The sequence below is a fragment of the Octopus sinensis genome, linkage group LG7 (genome assembly GCF_006345805.1).
Source record: "Octopus sinensis linkage group LG7, ASM634580v1, whole genome shotgun sequence".
NCBI classification, from domain to species: domain Eukaryota; kingdom Metazoa; phylum Mollusca; class Cephalopoda; order Octopoda; family Octopodidae; genus Octopus; species Octopus sinensis.
Genome location: NC_043003.1, coordinates 91250422 through 91276044, shown reverse-complemented (window position 1 = coordinate 91276044; position 25623 = coordinate 91250422). Strand labels below are relative to the sequence as shown.

The 25623-nt window shown below is 37.8% G+C and overlaps 1 protein-coding gene across 1 annotated transcript in view; it reads right to left on the bottom strand.

Annotated features, from left to right (window-relative positions):
* Positions 1 to 25623, bottom strand: part of LOC115214264 (endochitinase A) — a 50632-nt gene that overhangs the window by 20754 nt on the left and 4255 nt on the right. The gene's annotated exons all lie outside the window — the stretch shown is intronic.

Here is a 25623-nt window from a genome sequence, read left to right as displayed (position 1 = left end):
TATTATGTTTTTACATATTTAAACTATGATGTATAATTACTTGTGGGGTTATATATACATGTGTATGTATGTATATATTCCTTATATACTTGTATTTGTTTGTATATATATGAAGTTGTATAGTTGTTTTGGTATGCATTTACATCTATGTATATACTATATATCATCATCATCATCATCATCGTTTAGCGTCCGCTTTCCATGCTAGCATGGGTTGGACGGTTCAACTGGGGTCTGGGAAGCCAGAAGGCTGCACCAGGTCCAGTCTACGACTGGATGCCCTTCCTAATGCCAACCACTCCGTGAGTGTAGTGGGTGCTTTTTATGTGCCACCAGCACAGGTGCCAGACGGGGCTGGCAACGGCCACGATCGGATGGTGCTTTTTACGTGCCACCGGCACGGAGGCCTGTGGGGCAGTGCTGGCAACGGCCACGATTGGATGGTTCGCTTACATGCCACTGGCACTGGTATCACAGCTGCAATTTCCATTGATGTTGATCGACTTCGATTTTGGTTCTGATTTCCTCTTGCCTCAACAGGTCGTCACAAGTGGAGTTTTGTGTCCCAAGAAGGAAAGGTATGCATAAGTTGACTGGCTACATCCCAGGTAGAGGCCATGGGTTATGGTCTCACTTGTCCTGCCGGGTCTTCTCATGCACAGCATACTTCCATAGGTCTCGGTCTCTAGTCATTTCCTTGGTGAGACCTAAAGTTCGAAGGTCGTGCTTCATCACCTCGTCCCAGGTTTTCCTGGGTCTACCTCTTCCACAGGTTCCCTCAACCGCTAGGGTGTGGTAGTTTTGCACACAACTATCTTCAGCCATTCTCGTCACATGACCATACCAGCGCAAACGTCTCTCTTGCACACCACAACTGATGCTTCTTAGGTCCAACTTTTCTCTCAAGGTACTTACACTCTGTCGAGTATGAACACTGACATTACACATCCATCGGAGCATACTGGCTTCATTTCTTGCGAGCTTACGCATATCCTCAGCATATATATATGTGTGTGTGTGTGTATACTATATATACATTTATGTATATACTATATATATATATATATATATATATATATATATATATATATATATATATATATATATGTATATATATATGTATATATATATATGTATATACTATATGTATATATATATGTATATAAATTTATATATGAGGATACATCGATATTTAAGTGTCGAAATTATCAAGTGGCCAGCATGATAATTTTTTACCTTTATATGTATATATATATATATATATATATATATATATATTATATATATATGTATATACTATATGTATATATATATTATATACTATATGTATATATATATGTATATATATATATATATATATGTATATACTATATGTATATATATATATGTATATATTATATATGTATATATATAATGTATATATATATGTATATACTATATGTATATATATATGTATATATATATATATATATTATATACTATATGTATATATATATGTATATATATATATGTATATACTATATGTATATATATATGTATATATATATATGTATATATATATATATATATATATATATATGTGTGTGTGTGTGTGTGTATACATATATATATGTATATACGTGTGTGATATTGAAATATGTTTTAATTTCATTATATCAGAGATAAATTTTGATAAATCTGATAAAGTCAGTTTCTTGGATGCATTTTGACCATAGTCCACGGGTCGTTGTTATGTTGTTAGTGTCTGTGGGGTAGGGTGGGAACTAGTATCAGTGGAGTGAGTGTTTTTCCTCCTTCTTCTTTTCCTTCTTGAGACCGTAGACCATTCAATTTCCGCCGCTTTTTCCACTTGTGCTCTTAGCTCCTCCGCATTCACCTTTTCTGTTTTCGCAGGAGGTGGAGGTGCGGTTACTTTTTCAGCTGGTGGGGCCACTGGTGCTATTAGATCGTCAAATATGATATTTGTAGTGAGGTACATGGTAAACTTTGACAGCTGCTCATTTTGCGCCATTATTATATTTTGACAATATTTTTTTGTTAGAAGGTTGACACATCTATTTCTTTATTCTAACTCATTTTGCGCTTTATAAAGTATTTATAAATCGTTTTTTGGCTATTTTTGTTTAGAGATGAATAAGTCGGAAATTCGTACAGTTTTGAAATATGAGTTCTTTCTTAGAAATACAGTATCACAGACAGTTCGGAAAATTAATGGAGTATTTCATACTAATGTTATTACACAGCAGACAGTATCAATTTAGTTTTCAAAATTTCGTTCTGGTAACTTTGATCTTACAAATGCGCAACGTGGTCGACCAGAAACAAAGGTGGATAATGACAAACTGAAAGCCACTGTCGAGTCAGATCCATCTCAAAGTGCCCGTGAATTGTCGTTGTTGTTTGGTGTTAGCAAGCAAACAATAGTAAAGTAAAAAAGTTGGATAAGTGGGTTCCACATAAACTCAATGAAAATCAGAAACAGCAACGTTTGGAAGCCTGCGTTATGCTACTTTCTCGTCACAAAATTGAATAATATTGAATCGAATTGTAACGTGTTGAGAAATGGATTCAATACAACAACCGTAAATGTTCGGTACAATGGTTGGACAAAGACGAGTCACCAAAACACAGTCCAAAAAGCATAATTCATTAAAATAAGCTGATGGGGTGTGTTTGGTGGTCTGGCGCAGGTGTGATCCATTATGATTTCATTAAACCTAGCTCATCAATCACGGCCGAAGTATACTGCAGACAACTGGACCAACTGATGCAGAAGCTTACAAAAAAAAAAAAAACATCCTAGATTACTCAACAGATCAACTCCTATTTTAGTGCAAGACAACGCCAGACCACACATTGCAAAAATGACATTGGCGAAACTATGGGATTCGGAGTTGGCAGTTCTCCATCATCCACCATACTCACCTAATCTTACCCCCACTGACTACCACTTCTTCCAGAATTTGGATAACTTTTTGATAGGAAAAAAATTTAATTCCGTTGATGCTGTAAAACCCTAACCCTAACCTTAACCCTTCCAAGATTTTATTGACTCTAGATTGCCAGGCTTTTACAGTTTTTGCAGGCTGGACAAGCTACCGCTGAAATGGCAAAAGTTTATTGACAACATGGGTGCAAACTTTGATGAATAAAACTATTCCTGTATTTATAAAACATTAGCAAACTTTTTTCTTTTCTATAAATTTCATACTTGACCCAATATTACAGGAGGCGGAGGACATTCTGCTCTTATGTGGCCTTTCTGGCCACACTTGAAGCAACGAGGCTTCCTGCCCTCCACTACAACTCTTAATCTTGCATCATTACCCACCGGGATGGTGTCCGCAATATTTCGGTGGAATTTCATTCACTCTTACCCTGGAAGCACGTCTTCCAAGGTAAGTTGGGAATAAAGCCACTTCAGGGAGGCCATGGAGTGTTGCCTGGTCTTCTTTTCAGTTATAAACCGCACCTCTACCGTTGCATATTTCATTCTCCTGGCAAGATACGTAATGTCGTGCCTATTGGGATTTAATCAACTTTCTACCTGTTCCTTTGAAACTACTTCTAATTTCTTTTATTTGATGTCAAAAGTTTAAAAAATAATCGTCTTTCTTTCTATACTATGTGTAACTTCGCTAGGAGGGGTCACTTTAACTTTTCATGCCCCTCCTTTTTCATTTGGTCTCTGTACTTCGCCAGCTCCCGCCTCTCGAAATTGACTTCTTCCTAGGAAACTCCACCACAGCTGCAAAATTTTTCAGATTTTTATCCATATTAATAGGTTCATAATTTAAAAAAAATTCTTTTTCATGCTTAGACAGTTCTTTTTCTATGTTTCTTACAAACCTTGGCACTTTGAAACACCATGTCCGAACTCAAGAAGTGAGAAATTTAGAATGCCAGGAACGCGGTTCAAGTTGATTCTTATACCCATAACCTCTACGAGATGCACGTGCATTTCGGTTTTCATGACATTTGTTTGCGACTGCCACTCACGGCATCAACGCAGCTGCATTTTGGCGTCTCGTTTCAGGGGAAGTTGAAAGGTTACCTGCAATTTGGGTCTCAGTATAAACCAGCATCTCTTAGAATATTTACACTTACATCCGCGAAATAAATTTTCAGAATTTACTATATAAAAATGACATTTGAAAAAATCGCGTTTCTTTTGCGGTTCAGTGTATATACATGCATACATACATACATACATACATACATACATACAACATACACACATACATACATACATACAGACAGACAGACAGTATATTATTTGCACCCAATTATTTAAGTTTCCCACTGCGAGGAAGATATCGTGCTTAGGTTAGTTAAGGTCGTTGCTATTTTACTCGGCAATCATTAGGTTTGATTACACAATGGCTACACTTACGAGAATATTTGAGGGGAAAACGTTAAATGAATGTGAATGCTCCCCTCACCTGGAAAGGGTGGGAATATGGTATTTCAAAACCTAAGTTGCGTCCTTTGGATCGTCAGCAAATTAGTTCATTATAAAAATTAAAAACTTCATTAAAAACGCGAAAAAGAATTTCATAGACATATTATGTTGTATCTAATTTAAGTTTTTGCTTTTATCTTTAGTATATGCGTTGTCATATTTGGTTGAGATGTATAACTATTAATATCTGGTGGTCATGGTGCTTTGCTGATATACCCAAAAATTGAAGATATCTCAAAATGTAGAGGTGTGTGTTTTGCATGTGAAAATTTGGTATGCAATTTTAGTATGCAAACAGAAAGCTGATCTGGAAAATTGTAGTGTAGAAATCCCAGTGTAAGAGGTGTTTTCTAATTGGATAAAATAAATGCTACAAGTGCTTGAGGTGAATTCAACTTCGAGTACCACTGATTTTGACATTGCATACCTGATCTAACAGGCACCATTTTGCATTTTCTTTCAAGTATAATTTGGAACACTCCATTAGGTGAGTCTACCTGAAATCATTTTCTTCACGTTGGGATCGCAATTATAGCTAAACATAGGATACCTATTAAAGAACGTCAATATCTCTGGTTTCCAGGGAAATATTTATCTAGAAACTCCTCTTTTACACGTAAATTAATCCATTGCCAACTTTCGTTTTGTTGCTAAAAAAAAAAAAAAATAATGAAATAAAAAAACTACCCGAATTCATGCTCAATTTTAAAAGTATCATTTGGTTTCCTGTTTAATAATTAATTAGTGAATTGTTAAAAAGCTTTAAGAGACAGCTGCTTAATGTACTGACAATATACTGACTGGTTCATTTAATATGTTAGCTTCCGTTTACCTATATAGGCATATCGATTAACACGCGCACGCACACACACACACACACACACACACACACACACACACACACACACACACACACACAGGGAGTGGCTTCTAGCCCTCAAACTCTATACTCCAATACTTATGTATTCAAATATTCGTGATGGTGATCTTTTCTCTGTATGATGAACATCAAATTAACTCGAGTGCACTACGTCTTATAGAAGAAACAGGTGTATTACATTGATTACACAAGTACATTTATTTATCTTTGCACACACACACACACACACACGTATGTATGTATGTATGTATGTATGTATGTAATGTATGTATGTATGTATGTATGTATGTATGTATGTATGTCAGATCACTTTCGAATGCTGGTAACATGTAACCCAGTACAACCTGTTGCACGGTCGGGTCGTTGGCGACTAAACCGGCAACCCCACCAAGCTTGCTTGGTGAGGAGGGTGTTTATTGGACACCCGGCAGGATGAAAAACAAAACCCGTCAAAGGGCGGAGGAACTCTTGAGAGTCAACGGCCATCAAATAAATGCCTTAAGGCTGTATCATGCGCGGAGACATAGAAATAATTGGACTGAATACCCGATCGCGCGGTTAAACCATTGGGAGTGAAGGACTCCTAGCCTTTGTTAGGGCATCCTTCTAGGAGAAGGTAACTCAGGTAACTGGGATAACTCCGACATAAAACCTGCGGCTCAGTGGTTACCGATGATGTTGACTTGTTCTTCTTTTCGGATTATGGCTGCTGTTGCTTAGTGAGTGGGATTGACTCAGTGCACAGCCTTTCCTCACTTTAAAAAAAATCTTCTTGCGCAGGCATTGCACGATAACAACATTGATTAAGCTTCGTGCAATGGCCATACTCGATAACGAGGGGGCAGCCACCATTTATGTATGTATGTATGTATGTATGTATGTATGTATGTATGTATGTATGTATGTATGTATGTATGTATGTAAACACGCATAAATGTATATAGATGTGTGTATATATATATGTATATACTATATGTCAAAAACATTCAGAGTAAACCGTGTTCTACGTGAGCAATTCTACCAGTATTCGAAGTTTCAAACTGTTTAGTTTAAAAAAAAAACAGTTAGTGATTGAGATGGAACAGATCCCGGATTTATGCCTGAATCAGAAACCATGTTAGAAATAGGTTTCATTTTAACAAGAATTAAATTGAAGCCACACAATTTTCTACCATTTATCTTTACACACAGCTTGTAGTATGAGCGATTAGTCAATCGTTAATATAAACGATATATAGTCAATATAAACACATTGGCAGTCTGTGATTGAAACACGTTTGTTCTTAGGAACGGATTATTTGTACTGAATGTTGCTTTGTCACGTTATATGCAAGTTGATGACACATAGCAACAATGATGTACTGAGTTCAAACTATCACACGGATATCCGTCTGTATGTTATATGTATGTCCGATTTCTGGATTCTTAACCAGGATTCGAAACCGAAACTAAATTTTACTACGAGCTTCTTCCTATTACTCTCAGCATTTGTACCAAAAAACCTATGAGTCAACCGTCCCATTTATATGTGACAGTTGACTCTGTGATTGACATGGAATAGATCCTAAATCCGATATGTTAAGGTAGGGAGTTTAGTTAGTTAGCTGATAGCATCGGCTCCAGCTCTCGACTATTACTTTATTTTATCGACCACGAAAGGTGAAAGGCAAAGTTGTCATCAGCAGGATTTGAAACCAAAACATGAAGAGCTGGATCAAATACTGCAAAACATTCTTTTCTTTTTCCAATGCACTAATGATTCTGCCACCTCACTACCTTTATAATAATAATGGATTCAAATTTTAGTACAAGGCTAGCAATTTTGGAGGAGAGGGAAAGACAATTATATCTATCAAAGTGCTCAACTGGTACTTATTTAAGAGATGAGGAATTATGTACATTATTTACATTATTTCGTATTTTAAGTTATTTCATGTTAAAGTTGTCGTATTTGGGTAATTTCAACCAATCAACGACGTGTATTCGGTTGAATAAAGCTACTGCTGTTTACGATAGTAATCGAAGAGAAACAACTTCCGGGTCATCTCTACAAAATGTCACCACTCTGTTCGAAGAATCAACACCATCGAAAAATCAACACCAAGAAGGAAGAATTGTTATTTACATATATTTATTCGTTGCCCGACCTCGGTGTTTCATCCACACATAAAGCGCGCCAGTGTTTAAAAGACTTATAGTGCAACGAATCCGCAGGTAGCTTTTTTGTTGTTGACGTATATGTTGTTTCAAAATGCCTTATTTTACAATTATGAAATGTATTGTTATTGTCATGATTTTATCTTACTATAATCAACAACAAACACATTTCGTCAATATAAAAGTCTTTATTAGATAAAAAAAAACATTATCAAAACAAATAGTAACTTATACACTGGGAATTACGGTAATTGTAGTGGCAGTGACAAGTTCGCTCGCTGGTTGCTATTTGATAGTGTAGAAGGGAGGGAAAGAGTAAGGAATGCACGGTGCTGACTAGAAGGGAAGAAAGGATAAAGGAGGCATCTTCTTCGCGCGCCATGCGAATAGAACAGACTTATGACATTTAGTAGAGATGACCCGGAAGTTGTTCCTCTTCGATTACTATTGAAATTACTCAAATACGACAACTTTAACACAAAATAACTTAAAATACGAAATTTTGTCAAAAACGTTCAGAGTAAACCGTGTTCTACGTGAGCAATTCTACCAGTATTCGAAGTTTCAAACTGTTTAGTTTAAAAAAAAATAATTAGTGATTGAGATGGAACAGATCCCGGATTTATGCCTGAATCAGAAACCATGTTAGAAATAGGTTTCATTTTAACAAGAATTAAATTGAAGCCACACAAGTATCTACCATTTATCCTTACACACAGCTTGTAGTATGAGCGATTAGTCAATCGTTAATATAAACGATATATAGTCAATATAAACACATTGGCAGTCTGTGAATGAAACACGTTTGTTCTTAGGAACGGATTATTTGTACTGAATGTTGCTTTGTCACGTTATATGCAAGTTGATGACACATAGCAACAATGATGTACTGAGTTCAAAATATCACACGGATATCCGTCTGTATGTTATATGTATGTCCGATTTCTGGATTCTTAACCAGGATTCGAAACCGAAACTAAATTTTACTACGAGCTCCTTCCTATTACTCTCAGCATTTGTACCAAAAACCCTATGAGTCAACCGTCCCATTTATATGTGACAGTTCTATTCTTTAACATTTGCGGTCACCAAAAGTTCGACCAAAAATCCTTTGTTTAGCCTGACCTAAACATGTATATACGGAATCCGAAATCGGTTTCTACCTTTTTCGCTTATCCCCAGGCAAAAGGAGCGCTTCGCGTATGGCTTGTTTTCGCGGGACTACAGAACTTCCCTCACTACTTGTCAACCTGGAGAAGTAAATTCTTTTACTCTTTCTCTCTCCTTCTTCCATTCCTCTTCGAACAGTCAATCACAGACGAACTTAACAACCTACAGAATGGATAACGGAACTACAAATACTCTGTGTACAACAGCAACTCTTTGAAGTCGTATCTTATATTACATTGTAACAAGGCGGCGAGCTGGCAGAACCGTTAGCACACCGGGAGAAATGCGTAGCCGTATTTCGTCTGCCGTTACGTTCTGAGTTCAAATTCCACCGAGGTCCTTTCGGGGTCGATAAATTAAGTACCAGCTACGCACTGGGGTCGACATAATCGACTTAATCCGTTTGTCTGTCCTTGTTTGTCCCCTCTGTGTTTAGCCCCTTGTGGGTAGTAAAGAAATATAATTACATTGTAACAATAAAATAAAGGCATATCTACTAATTAATTTCTCCTGTCATTTATATGGTACATAAAACGTTACACACACACACACGTGTGTGTGTGTGTGTCTGTCTATGTACAGACAGACAGACGGACAATTAGATAGATAGATAGATAGAACATATATATTACATACACACACAAACACAAACACACACGAACACACATTTTATGTAGGCAAGGGTTTGTTGTAACAAGTTTATTTCCCAATCATATGGTTCCAAGTTCGATCCCAATGTGTGCGACTTTGGGCAAGTGCCTTCTACTATGATCCCGAGTTGACCAAATCCTTGTGAATGGGTTTGATAGAAGGAAGCTTCTCGTCTGTACACCTGTTTCACTCTTTTGATTGCGGCCTTGCTAGGGCACCACCTTGAAAAGTTTTAATCGAACAAAGCGACCCTAGGACTTATTTTTTGAAACCTAGTACTAATTCTATCGCTCTCTATTGCAGAGTCACGAAGTTACGTGAATGTAAACACACCGTCACCGGTTGTCAAGCGGTGGTGGGGGATAAACACACACACACACACACACACACACACACCACACACACACACACACACGATAATAGAAAGCAGTTGCCATATTCCCTTTCATATTAGCTAACTGATGAGCGTCAAGTTATATAATCGGAAGAGAGGAAGAGAGATAAGAAGGGAGAAAGAGAGAGAGAGAAAGAGAGCGACTGAAGGGGTGTGTTGTCATGTATACGTACATACATCAATATATATGCATACATCTTTTTTGTATGTACATGTGCGCGCGCGCGTCTGTGTGAGAGAGAGAACGTGTGTGTTCTCATGTATGTGTAGGTGGCTCTCTCTCTCTCTCTCCTCTCTCTCTCTCTCTCCTCTCTCTCTCTCTCACACACACACGTCCATTTCATATACACGTTCATACATTTTTCACTTTCTTCTCTCACTTTAAAACAAAAGTAAATAAATAAAATTCTTTTACGGAAATTAACTAACAAGTGCAGGAGTGGCTCTGTGGTAAGTAGCTTGCTTCCCAACCACATGGTTCCGGGTTCATTCCCACTGCATGGCACTTGGGCAAATGTCTTCTGCTATAGCCTCGGGACGACCAAAGCCTTGTGAGTGGATTTGGTAGACGGAAACTGAAAGAAGCCCGTCGTATATATGTGTATATACATACATACATACATACATACACACACACACACACACCACACACCACACACACACACACGATAATAGAAAGCAGTTGCCATATTCCCTTTCATATTAGCTAACTGATGAGCGTCAAGTTATATAATCGGAAGAGAGGAAGAGAGATAAGAAGGGAGAAAGAGAGAGAGAGAAAGAGAGCGACTGAAGGGGTGTGTTGTCATGTATACGTACATACATCAATATATATGCATACATCTTTTTTGTATGTACATGTGCGCGCGCGCGTCTGTGTGAGAGAGAGAACGTGTGTGTTCTCATGTATGTGTAGGTGGCTCTCTCTCTCTCTCTCTCTCTCTCTCTCTCTCTCTCACACACACACACGTCCATTTCATATACACGTTCATACATTTTTCACTTTCTTCTCTCACTTTAAAACAAAAGTAAATAAATAAAATTCTTTTACGGAAATTAACTAACAAGTGCAGGAGTGGCTCTGTGGTAAGTAGCTTGCTTCCCAACCACATGGTTCCGGGTTCATTCCCACTGCATGGCACTTGGGCAAATGTCTTCTGCTATAGCCTCGGGACGACCAAAGCCTTGTGAGTGGATTTGGTAGACGGAAACTGAAAGAAGCCCGTCGTATATATGTGTATATACATACATACATACATACATACATACATACACACACACACACACACACACACAACACACACACATATATATATATATATATATATATGTATGTATGTATGTATGTTTGGGTGTCTGTGTTTGTTCCCCCCAACATCGCTTGACAACCGAAGCTGGTGTGTTTACATCCCCGTAACTTAGCGGTTCGGCAAAAGAGGTCCGATAGAATAAGTACTAGGCTTCCAAAGAATAAGTCCTGGGGTCGATTTGCTCGACTAAAGGCGGTGCTCCAGCATGGCCACAGTCAAATGACTGAAACAAGTAAAAGAGTAACAAAACAGCTGATAACAGTTCGTTGACACTTTGAGAGTTATAACGAAACAGCCGCTGCTTATCTATCTACCAAATAAACCATGTTTTTCACTCAATAACTCTTTTTTACAACTAAAATAACCTCGGCAACTACGCGGTCGCACAATTTTGAGGTCATTTTCGGACAATATTTCAATTTGCTTCTAATGTTTCACTTTCGTCCAATATTTCACGCATGCGTAGAATTCTACTCGGACAAACATTTATGAAAATGTACACAGAAATATTGTATTAAAATAAGTCATATATAAAAAATGCATTAAAAGATATCCATTTCTCTATATGTTATGAGGTAATACAGTCACACACACACACTCTCTCTCTCTCTCTCTCACACACACACACACACACACACACACACGGACAAAAAAGATGTATGCATATATATTTTTGGGCGAAGGTAAAGAATGCGCGCACCTGATGTTTAAGGTTAGGGTTACGCTGAAAATGGTTGGTGTACGTATTCTTTACCTCCGCCTATTTATGTATGTGTTTATGAAAGATAATGTGTGTATGTGTGAGAAAGAGAGAGAGGAAGTGAGTGACACACATACATGCAAAAAATTCATACATCACAACACATACCTTCACTCACTCACACACACACACACCACACACACACACACACACACACACACACACACACTCTCCCTCTCTCTCTCTCTCTCTCTTTCTCACACACGTATATCTTTCACTTTCTCCTCTCTTTTACTTTCACCTCTCACTTCAAAGCAAATGTCGATTCTTCACTTTATCCTCTCTTTCAATTTCTGCTCTCTTCAAAGCATAATGAAATTCAAAGAATTTTTACAGAAACTAATAAGCAATCATATGATTCCATATATGTCGAGTTGACAACTTTACTTCTTCAAGTGAAAGAAGGCCATAAAATAACTTCCTTTGACACACACACACACACACACACACACACACACACACACACACACACATACACACACACACTCTAGGTAAAACTACTGTGCGAATTATGTTATTTCTTGCATTATGTGCAACAACATAGACAAAAAAAAAACGGGAAAACGGAGAAAATGTTACGACTACAAATACAAACAACAAGAATAACAACAGGTGTGCGACAGGCTTCTTTCAATTTTCGCCTACTAAATCCGCTTGCAAGGCTTTGACCAGGAAGTTATTTTCAGACGGAAAGGTGTGTAATTTAAAGGAGATTTAGCTGGTGTTTCTAGCACATCCCACGACTACCTTCTTCATTTCTTTATCACTCTGACATACATTGACATTTTTCATTATTTTTATCCCCATAAACCCATTTTATGGAATGATGGTGCAGAAGTAACGCATAGGCTGACCATTTCTGTGATTTAAGCAACAACAACAACAACAGCAACAACAAAAATGTAATAAATTTTCAAAAACTTTCAAGGATGTAATGAAAAACAACTGGAAAAATCCGTCAAAATAGAGAAAATCCAACTTTTGTGGGTGCCCTGATCCGAAACTCTGTTACGTCTTTTTTTTCTTTTCTTTGTCAATATTTGAAACTCTTGTTATTCAATATCGAAAACAGCTCACGAAATATTGAAAAATAATTAAAACTCAATCGTAAGTTTAGAGCAGTGATTCTCAACTGGTGCCCCCATATAACATCCTAAACTTTGGCCTGAGATAAAATCGTCACTCAAGGCTGAAAAAAGATTGATCATTATACCGAAAATGGTAGAGGAGTAGGGGTCGAAACTGGACGAGGTTCTTCCTGATGATGTCTTTAGCCACTGGATCCTATAAAGGAGCTGTTGAGGTAGCAGACCGCGAAACGTGGTTGGAATTCCCTATTAAGGCGGTGAGCTGGTAGAATCGTTAGTACACCGACTAAAATGTTTAGCGAAATTTCGTTCGTTGTTTCGTTGAGTCCAAATTCCGCTGAGGTCGACTTTGTCTTTCATACTTAATTATCAAGGTCGATGTAATCGATTTAATCTCTTCCCTGAAATTGCCAGCTTTGTGCCAAAATTTGAAATCATTATTGCGCTGCATGTGTTATCTATGCAGTGAAATGCACATTACGAAAGATGTGCTGTTTAAAAATAAATATAGCATAGATTATATTTTTTAATATATGCACAGCTGATAACCCCAAAACTAAAAGAGAACCACCCCCACAAACCTTAATTATTTCCGATTTCAATTATCTACAACTACAAATATTTATTTATGACTAGAGTAATCCCTTGCCATATCGCGGCTCACCTATCGCAGTTTATTATTTAAGCTTACGTGGATTCCTCCGTGGTGTTGTTTTGCATTCTAATAAAATCTTTATATATAAAAGAGAGGTTGTGTGCTGTCTGTCTCCTACGATTTAGATTCCTAACTACTCCCACATTTTGCGGTGCAGTTTAACCAAAACCGGGTATCTTATAGTCGTGATTCATATCGAGCCCTTCTGTGTATTAAGCGCGCGTCTACGATGAGTCTTCGATTAAAAAAAAAATTTACCATTAATTTTCCCCATTTTTAATGCATTTTTGGCATATCTAAGGGAAATAACTCTCTAAAATTATTATTATTTATTATTAAATCTCAGAACGTAAAAAGCTACAGTAACACCCCCCCCCTTTGTGGTTAGCCATATTGAGATGACTATTATACTTTACATCTCTAAAAATGCTTATATAGTTATTTCCCTTACAAACCCGAGCAACGCCGGGCGATACTGCTGGTAAATATATACAAATTATAAAAATTATAAAGAAAATACAGTACAGTGCCGTTTCTAGTTCGCGGATTTTCATCTAACGGGGATTTTATGGAACGTAACACTCGCGATTGTCGAGGGATTACTTACAGTATGTAGATGATAAATTTCGAATTACAAAAATAATTCGTTATATTTTTATAATTACGGTGTTATATAATGTAAAACATTGGAACGATAGTGGAACATTTTGGATCTTGTTAAAATTCTTCCAAGCACTTAAAATATTTCCAAATACATACATACATACATACATACATACATACATACATACACACACACACACATACATACATACATACATACATACATACATACATACATACATACATACATACATACATACATGAATGCATGCATACATACATACATACATACATACATACATACATACATACATACATACATACATACATGTATACATACATACATACATACATACATACACACATGCATACATACATGCATGAATACATACATACACATACATACATACATACATTAACACATACATAAATATATACATGCACACACACATACATACATACATACATACATACACACACATACATACATACATACATACTACATACATACATACATACACATACATACATAAATACATATATACATGAATACATACATGAATACATACATACATACACACACATACATACATACATACATACATACATACATACATATACACACATATATACATACATAAATACATACATACATCATACATACACACACATACATACATACTACATACATACATACATATACACACATACATACATACATAAATACATACATACATACACACACATACATACATACATACATACACACACATACATACATACATACATACATGCATGAGTACATACATACATACATACATACATACATACATACATACATAAATGCATACATACATACATACATACATATATACATACATGTATACATACATACATACATACACACATGCATACATACATGCATGAATACATACATACACATACATACATACATACATTAACACATACATAAATATATACATGCACACATACATACATACATACATACATACACACACATACATACATACATGCATACATACACATACATACATAAATACATATATACATGAATACATACATGAATACATACATACATCACACACATACATACATACATACATACATACATATACACACATACATACATACATACATACATACATACATACACACACATACATACATACATACATACATACATACACACACACATACATACATACATACAACATACATACACACATACATACATACATACATACATGCATGAGTACATACATACATACATACATACATACATACATACATACATAAATGCATACATACATACATACATACATATATACATACATGTATACATACATACATACATACACACATGCATACATACATGCATGAATACATACATACACATACATACATACATACATACATTAACACATACATAAATATATACATGCACACATACATACATACATACATACATACATACATACACACACATACATACATACATGCATACATACACATACATACATAAATACATATATACATGAATACATACATGAATACATACATACATACACACACATACATACATACATACATACATACATACATATACACACATACATACATACATACATACATACATACACACACATACATACATACATACATACATACATACATACATACACACACATACATACATACATACATACATGCATGAGTACATACATACATACATACATAAATGCATACATACATACATACATACATACATAAATATATACATACACACACATACATGCATACATACATACATACATACATACATACATACATACATACATACATACATACATACATACATACATTATGGCTGCTCCTCGTTATCGAGTATGGCCATTGCACGAATCTTAACTGTTATTGGTGCTGTGATCGAATGTGACTTTTTAGCCCAGCTAAAGATCTACAATGTCTTGTAGTAATTGGCAACTAAAACTTTTACTGGTAATAGCCGACTGTAGTTGTAACTGGGCTTCATGTACCTTTGCATGTCGTTTAAGTCCTCCTGCCGAATTGCACTCACTTCCACATGCCCCACAGATATGATTAGTATGGTGTGTTACACCACCACCAGTGGCCAGGTTGTCACTCATCTGTCTCGTTTTATGACTACAAAGATGACTCTTGAGTCCAGCTTTACTGAGGCAGGGTCTTGCACAGACATTGCATGTCAGCATCAAAGGAAGACCCTTCCCTTCTGGAAGTGTAACAGTGATGCCCTTCCTGACATCCCTCCTTACTTTCTCATGTGCAACTCGAGATTTCTCAAAATTGGCTGTCCCCTCATGCACAATCCTTCTCCACCTGCTACGATCAATAGCTATACCTTCCCATGTCTCAGGAGAGATGCAAGCATCTCTTAAGGAAGCCTTCAGCAAGTTCTTATACCTCTTTTTTGGTTTATGTGGAGGTCGTTCTCCTTTAGCTAACTCTCCATAAAAGAGTTGTTTTGGCATCCTTGAATCCTTCATTCTGACCAGATGACCACTTCATCTGAGCCTTTGCTTTAACACAAGAGCTTCTATACTTCCACACCGAGAGCCTTCCAATATTTCAAGATCACTGATGCGGTCCTTCCACTTAATGCCATAGATCCGTCTGAGGCACATCTGATGGAAACGTTCCAGTTGTTTAAGGTGGTATCGATATGTAACCCACGTCTTGCAGGCATAAGAAGAGAAGGAAGCACACCTGCCTTGTACACCTTTATCTTTGTCTTTCTGCATATGTCTCGCCGACTCCAGAGGCGCTTTTATAGCCTTCCGAAAGCAACACTTGCTTTCCTAATTCTATATAGAATTTCATCATCCAAATTGCCATATCTATTAATAGTGCTTCCCAGGTAGACAAACTGATCAATTACATCAAGTCGTTTACCATACACATAGATATTTGGTTACCAGGAGTAGGTTGATGCATGACAACAGTTTTCTTGAGATTGACTGTCAATCCTAAGGCAGTGCAAGCATCAGAGAATGCATTCAAAATGTGTTGCATATCAATCTCTGTGTGTGCTACTAGCTCACAATCATCTGCATACAAAAGGTCTCTTATGATAGAGGTAAATACCTTTGTTTTTGCAGCAAGGTGCCTGATATTAAATATGCTGCCCAGGTTCGATAATGGCTGTAAACACCGCATTTGCAGAGTCTGAATGCAATACAGAACACAATCGCAAAATATATGAAAAATAGGGTCGGTGCCAGAATATCCCCCTGTTTCACTCCATTTTGTATTGAAATGGGCTCCGACATTTTCCCTCTAACATTCACCCTACCATTCATGTCTTCATGAAAAGACCTAACCAAAGCAAGGAACTTTTCAGGACACCCAAGTTTCTGGAGGACTTTCCACAATGCTTTTCTATTGACGGTATCAAAGGCTTTTGTCAGATCGACAAAAACCTGATACAAATCTAGCCCCTGTTCCACACACTTTTCCTGAAGCTGTCTAGCTGAAAAGATCATATCAGCAGTGCCACGTCCCACACGAAAGCCAGATTGACTTTCTGGAAGAACACAATCTGCAACGTATTTCAGCAGACGATCCAGAAGTACCCTGCATAAAACCTTTCCTATGACAGACAGCAATGATACTCCTCTATAATTACCACAATCATTCCTGTTGTCCTTTCCCTTATATAAGACCACTATTACTGCATTTCTCCAGTCCTCAGGTACAGATTCACTAGTCCATATCTTACCAAACAAAGAGTGAAGATTCTGCAGAAGTTTCTCACCACCATGCTGTAACAACTCCGCATGTATGCCATCCATACTCGGAGACTTCCCATTATTCAACCTTGAGACAGCCATTGCAACTTCTTCCAACTTTGGTGGTTCTGCGAGTGCTGCCTTCACAGGCATACATATATACATACATACATACATACACATACATACATACATACATGCATACATACATACATACATACATACATACATACATACATCTACACTAAAGACAATATTACCGTCCAGTGAAGCGAACACGGAATTACAGATCGGAGGAATTTACAGAGTGAATGACAACTATTAGAAGCCATAGACGTTAAATACTAATCGATGCGGTTAGCCATAAACCTAGAACATACCTGGGAGTTACTATGGTATCCGCCCGGATGATATATCCCACCAAACACACACACACACACACACACACACACACACACACACACACACACACACACACACACACACACACACAATGACATGTAATTGTAAGATCCAAGGGTCTAGGTGTAGGAAGTCAGTAAGCTTCGAGCAGTGTCCGTCGTAGGTACAGAAAAAACAGAATCAACTTCCTGATTCTAATATAGTATCAATATAAAATAATGCGCATAACTCAAAATGCTGACGTGCTACAGTAATTCTGAGTTCAGATTAGGAATTAGTGTACTCGATTTAGTTTAGTATAGCACCATTTGTCTGGGTAGCTAACAATAAACCTTTTTTTGTTGCCCAGTGTAATGGGGAATGTACACGGAAGGTATGTAGCTTTGTTTGGTAAGTTGTGTGAAGGAAATCAAGGTGTGACTTTATGAAATAAGGACATGACAATTTTATCCAATGACATCAGAGATTTATTTACTCTACAAGCGTTAGGTATTTCCTTCAAATATCATTAGTGCTTACTTTTTATACCTACGACGCACCTAGGACCAACCCAAGAGAAATAGACATTGTGCTTCTAGTTTATAACAAACGTTAATTGTCGACCTTTTGTTGATGTTGTTTAGTTCTGCATCGAGCAGATCTATGTTCAAAAGGCAATCCAGCATGTGGCTGTAGATATTGTTCGAACATCCTGTTATGCAATAAATGTGTACCACCGACCCATATTGTTTTCTTCTGGATATGTAAACAACCATGGACTATACTTTTTTCAATTTGCACTGCAGCTTCACAAGTTTTAATTTTGGAGAGCTGTATACCTTCTCAGCAGGAAAGACTCAGTTTTTAATGGCGTCAGTCATATTGATTGTCCATTTGTTCGTTGCACAGCTAAAGAATACTTCTCTAGATATTTTCTGATTACTAATATTACTACTATTGACATAATGATTTTCTCTTCAAGGTAATGGCGTCAATGTAAACAAGAAAAACCGGTTGATATTAATTTCAGTCTTTCATTGCCCTAGTGACTACTTCGCTACCAGCCATTCTACTATTACTGCAACTACTACTACTACTATACTACTACTACTACTACTACTACTACTACTACTACTACTACTACTGCTGCCGCTTTACATATCACTTTTGGTCGTGGATTTAGTTCTTCTTGTGTTGGTAACGAATGAGTGGGTTCTTTGCGGGCCTTTAGTGTCTTGTAAACCATTCCAAATTGCTGCATTGAGCAACTGATATTAGGTTTTGATTTTCTTCTTCTTTTGCATCTGTTTGCTTTGGTCTCTCTTATTCTCGTACACGTCGCTTGACAAAGTGTTGAATGGAGAGAATTCGAAAGTGGAAGAGGTTTTAGATGTGCTGTGGCCTAGCGTGGCAGAACCATCTAAAAAACGACTCCATTCAGAAGGCTAGAAATGTCCAAGAGGTGCTCGAACGTGTCGATGCACCTTGGAACGTTGACACTGTAGACAGGTGCGTGACCAAACAGTAATAATCCGACGCATATTCGGCCAGAAAAATCGAGCCGAGATAAGCTTTACTGTGGCCGCAATGCCTGGGTGTGACAGCGAATGCAGAGCGTCAAAAACAGGATGGCGGTGATGCTCAGGGACGGAGTGTCGGGGTGACTCGGTAGAATCATCGCAGAGTATGGTTCCTTTGGAACACGGAAGAAGCAGGTGCTCCAGTTTGTAGCAGGAAAACTGTGGTGATATGACGTCGAGTCCAAGAAAGGTTGGTCAGTAGCCATGGCGACCAAATTTATCAAGGCAGGAGATGACAGGAAGGCGAGACACGGCGTCTACGGGTATGTTGTCGAAGGAAGTGCTGGTCCGGAGTACTACTGGCGATTAAGAGGTCATCGACATATGCAAAGTCAAAGTCCAACCACGAACAACCTCATCAATGAACTTCTGGAACGTGCTGACCGCATTTCGAAGACCAAAAGGCATAGACACGAACTCAAATGTTCCAAAGGGGGTAGTAACGGCTGTCTTTGGAATGTCTTTGGGGATGACAAGAATCTGATGGTACGTGTGTACCAGGTCGATTAAAAAAAAAACTTTACAGCCATGCAGGGCAGAAGAAAAACTGGGTAGCGGTTAACGGTCTGGAATAGTGACAGTATTAAGGCGTCTAAAATCTCCCACTGGACGAAAGTCAGCTCCTTCCTGGCCATGTGTAAAGGTGCTGCCCATGGACTCGCGGAGAGACGAATAAGACCCAGCTGGAGCATGTGCTCGACTTCAGCCCGGGCGGTCCGGAGTTTTTCAGGAGATAAACGATGAGGCCTAGAAAACACTGGAGGTTCTTTGGTCATTGTAAAATGTTTTGTAGAGTGCACTGGATCCGGTGGATGGAAGTTCAAGTTGGTCAACTCTGGAAACGAAGTGAGTAATTGGAGGTAAGTGTTCCCAGAAGCAGCCACAAGGAAAGAGGGGCTCACTGTAGGAACAGCAGAATTCTTCCCGGAGACAGAGAGGGGGGTGGTACCATCAAGAAGTCAGCGCCCTACTAAAAGAGAATAATGGTGCAGGAAGTCGGCTCCTAGGATCGGATGACGAAGGTCGGCAATGGTAAAAATCCACTTAAAGTGCCGAGTAAGGATACGTCCAATGATAAAGATATCTAACGATAGGTCTTGATGGGAGACTGATTCACCGCATATAAAGAAATGCTGGAAGGATTCGGTTTAGGTGAGATGAACCTTAAGGGCCAAACACTGCAACTCGATCCTGTGTCCACCATAAACGACTTGTTTGAAACGAGATCTCTGATGAAAAATGCACAAGGCTAAATGTGGGAGAGATGTGATGTAGCCAGACTCTCCAGATTTACTTTACCGATGCCCCGAACGAACAGGGCTTAACACACCGACGTGCGTTCTCCTTGAACCTTGAGAGGTACCAACACACAGTAGATGAGGTGGCGACGGGGCTGGAACGACGACGAGATCAACTTTGTGAGCGATGCCGAAATGTCGCACATGCACGACACAGGTTGGCGACTTGGCGGTTAAGCGTTCAATAGCTTTTAATGTAGCATCTTCGCCTGTTGAATTAGGCTGTGTTGTCAGAGACGAAGCAGCAATGACTTTATCAGCCGTGGTGGGGCAATGGGAAAATTGCACAATTTTGTTCGCTGAGGCGGCAATTTGGTCGATTGTACTTGTGTGGACCATATTAGCCAGCATATTCTGTACATTGTTTGGCAGACAGGAGAAAAACAACTTCTTGACGAAATAGTTGTCCCCGGGAGCGTCATCGCTGATTTCACAGATGCGCCTTAAAAACTCAGAAGGTGTCCTGTCCCCAAGATATTCGTTCTGCAGTAGGGTGCGCAACTGACTCTCTGAAGACTTGGAGTTCTATCTCAGAACTTCTGATTTTAAAGAATCATAAGAGGTACTTTGTGGAGGGTCAGTAATGGGATCCTTTACAATAGCAGCTAGAGAAACAGGAATACCAGTAATTAAGATGTACATTTGTTGTTGTGAAGATTGTACGCCCTTTGCAACAAAATACGAATCGAGTTGGACAAACCATAGCTTAGCATTGCCTGTATATTATGGAAAAGATGTAGCACTCATCGTAACGATACTTTTGTGACAGTGATGCGCAGCAGAAATTCACAGAAGATCAGACGTTCAGAAAAGATGGGTGAGTAGGAAGATAGACTCACACACGCAACCTTCGAAGCGTAATAAAATTATTCCGAAGGCAGTTGTGAACGAGGAGGTCTTGGCAATAAAAAGTGAAAATTACCTTTGAAGATGAAAAAAGCTAAACACCACGTGGTCCGAAGAAAGAACAGATTTGTAATGTACCGGGTGTCGAATTCACAAATTCCGGACAATTTTTTTTACATGTGCGTTTGTGGGGTCAGCAATTTTAGATGCACCGTGGCCTAGAGTGGCAGAAGCATCTAAATAACTCCATTCAGAAAGCTGGAAAAGAAGATAACACTTCGCGAAGAAAGAGCACCGTATGTTGAACATCTCAGAGCCAAGTTGTAGCTTTTATGCCTTTTACTTGAGGTCTCAATAAGATTTACTTTCCGTTCACAATCGATCACTCAATCACATTTATCAGTAGTGATCAATGGGTAGTGAACCTATTGGAACTTTATTAGTTAAGTTTAAGTAGTGTAGAATTAAAATATGTTTGCCTAGAAGTAGCAGAAACTTCTGCTGATGAATAGTATCTGGTTGAACTGATAAGGTGAGCGAAAAGTTGATTATTTATGTTCTATCTTTGGCGTTCTGCAATTTCCACAATGAAGACACTTAACTCGCAATACACCAGCAAACTAGCGAGATTCATGTCACCGTCGTAAACGGCAGGATTTGTGAATATTTGCTGTTTCTCCAGCCTGCACTTCCAACCTTGAAATCGAGCCATTAATATAGCTTGGAAATGAAGCGGGATTTGCTAGCGATATCTCTTCTCTCTATATATAAACGGCAGTTTGTCTGTCTGTGTTTCTGTGTGTCTGTTAGGTTGTACCCTCACCCTGACCACTGCTTTCAAACGATTCTAATGAAACTTGACACACACATAGCCCAATGTCATAATTCAAAACTAACGCAGCGAAAATTTTGAAAAGTTCCCCCAGTTCTGAAAAAAATCGATAAATTCGACATGGGGTCGAGAATCAGAAGCACAACCCACAGACTGTCTAGGGGACGCAACTCAACCTTTTTAACTCTCAAAAAAATTTACCATAATTTTTTTTTCCATTTTTTTGCTATTTTTTGGCTATAACTCTCTAAAAATGCTTTATAGTTATTTCCCTTACAAACCCGAGCAACGCCGGGCGATACTGCTAGTACCAAATAGAAACGAGTCTTCAGTTGGAGTCCAAAACCCCAAATAAATAAAATAAGAAAAATAAAACTATAAAAGAAGTAAAACTAATTCAATCAAAACAAATACGTAATTAGCGGAGTTTGGAATTATGGGAACTTCATGATTTTCTTTGGTGAAATACATTTAAACAAGAATACCTCAAATAATTTTGTTGTTGTTTAGACAAAGATGGCTTTTTTTCACGCAAATCTATGGTCAAAGGGCGTTCTAGCCATGACCGTCTGACATTTTGTATATAAAGTATTACATAATATAAAATGTTCCGTTAAAAAAAAAACTGTTGGGTGAAATCTTACAGAGTTTTGGTTGCTATTTTCTGCTGGTCGAGGAACCATGCAGAGGCAAATTTGTTGATTTGTATTAACTAATTGTAAAAAGAAATCTGAAGAAATGCAGTAATTTTCATTAAGTTGATAATGATACTTCGGAGAAGGTATCCCATATGTCAAATGAAATATCAGCTGTTTTATCTGTGTTCGGCAATTTAATAGCAATCCTTGGAAGAAAGTATTAATGTGCGGCGTCACGAGCACATAGAAAGAAAGAAAGAAAGAAAAAATGAAAATGTTTCCCAGAAATTGTCGAACACAGATAAAATAGCTAATATTTCATTTGACACATGGGATACTTTCTCTGAAGGATTGTCAAAAGAAAGAAATACATAACGTATTTTCGCCCTACACTGTAACACATCCAGCCACCTTTATCAGACGAGAGGATCCCGTTCTGTTAAGAGCGGTATATCACATATTGTGCTAATATAATCAGTAGTATATTTTCGTTTCTCTTTGTCCGCTTCCCATAAAACGTACACAAAAGGCACTTATATGAAATTCGTGGAAATAGGCCACTTAATTCAATACTGAATAAATTGTCTATAGCTACATTATATTTCTATTTACATTTATTATTTATTTAAAAAAAAATCAAAGTCGCTGAGCTGGCAGAAACGTTAGCACGCCGGGCGAAATGCGTAGCCGTATTTCGTCTGCCGTTACGTTCTGAGTTCAAATTCCGCCGAGGCCGACTTTGCCTTTCATCCTTTCGGGGTCGATAAATTAAGTACCAGTTACGCACTGGGGTCGATATAATCGACTTAATCCGCTTGTCTGTCCTTGTTTGTTCTCTGTGTGTGTTTAGCTCCTTGTGGGTAGTAAAGAAATAGGTATTTCGCCCGTCTTAACATTCTGAGTTCAAATTCCGCCGAGGTCAACTTTGCCTTTCATCCTTTCGGGGTCGATAATTTAAGTAGCACTCAAGTACTGGAGTTGATGTGATAGACTTACATCCCCACCCGCGCACACACTGCTAATTTCAGGCCTTGTACCTATAGTAGAAAAGATTATTTATAAATTGAAGAAGAGCAGGTAATTTATTCAATAAATTTCTTTTCATACAGCTTACTGTAAGAAATGAAGTATAAAAGTATATTTATCCAATGGATTTTACACAGGTTCACACCAGTGTTAAATATACTTTTCAGTCATACGGTTCTCAAAATCATTAAAGACGTGTGCGAATCAGAATATTTTCCCTAATTATATTCCTATATTGGTTTCAAATGTTGGCACAAAGCCAGTATCCAGTGGTCAACTGGTACTTATTTTATCGACTCCGAAAGGATGAAAGGCGAAGTCGACCGCGGCGAAATTTGAACTCAGAACGTAAAGAAAGACGAAATGCCGCTAAGCATTTAACCTGGGGTGTTAACGATTCAACCAACACGCCACTTTATTATATTGCTATATCAAATTATTATGGGCAAGCAAAAACAGATTGAATCAAAACAATGATGAGTATATTCATTCTTAACATGTTCCGGCACACTTGGATGTAAATGTTCTATTTGCTGTTGGATTTTATCTTCGGAGAACATCTTCCTTTAGATGATGTGTGTGTCGACAACACACACGCTTCAGTGCCAAAGTAGATTCTGAGTCGTAATACAATAATGGTGATGTTCTTAACTGTTATATGAAAATGTAAATATGTTTGCAAATTGTTTTTGTTACATGTTATTCTGTGTTTCGAATACTTTTATTTTAATAAGTGTTGCTTACTGCAAGTTATGGATGATTCTTTTATGACTTCATTGCTTTCAGGCTTAGCTTAAGGTATTTTCGTGCCCGACATCACAAAATGCGTCTGAATAAACATTACCGGACAGCAAATAGAGACTCGGACATTGCTTAGAAAATATTTTTCATTTTTAACCTTGTATATAGTACGCACTAGGGATTTTGACCTTTAAAAATTGGGGGGGGGATGCGGATTATACTCGAGGATGTACGGTATATCATTTTCATAACACATTGCTGCTGACCTGGACGTGAACTTGCAATTTTTTCTATTTCTGTAGATAAAAATATATTTATGGAATTTTAAAAAATATTATTAGTTTAAAGCAAGTCATCAAGTGT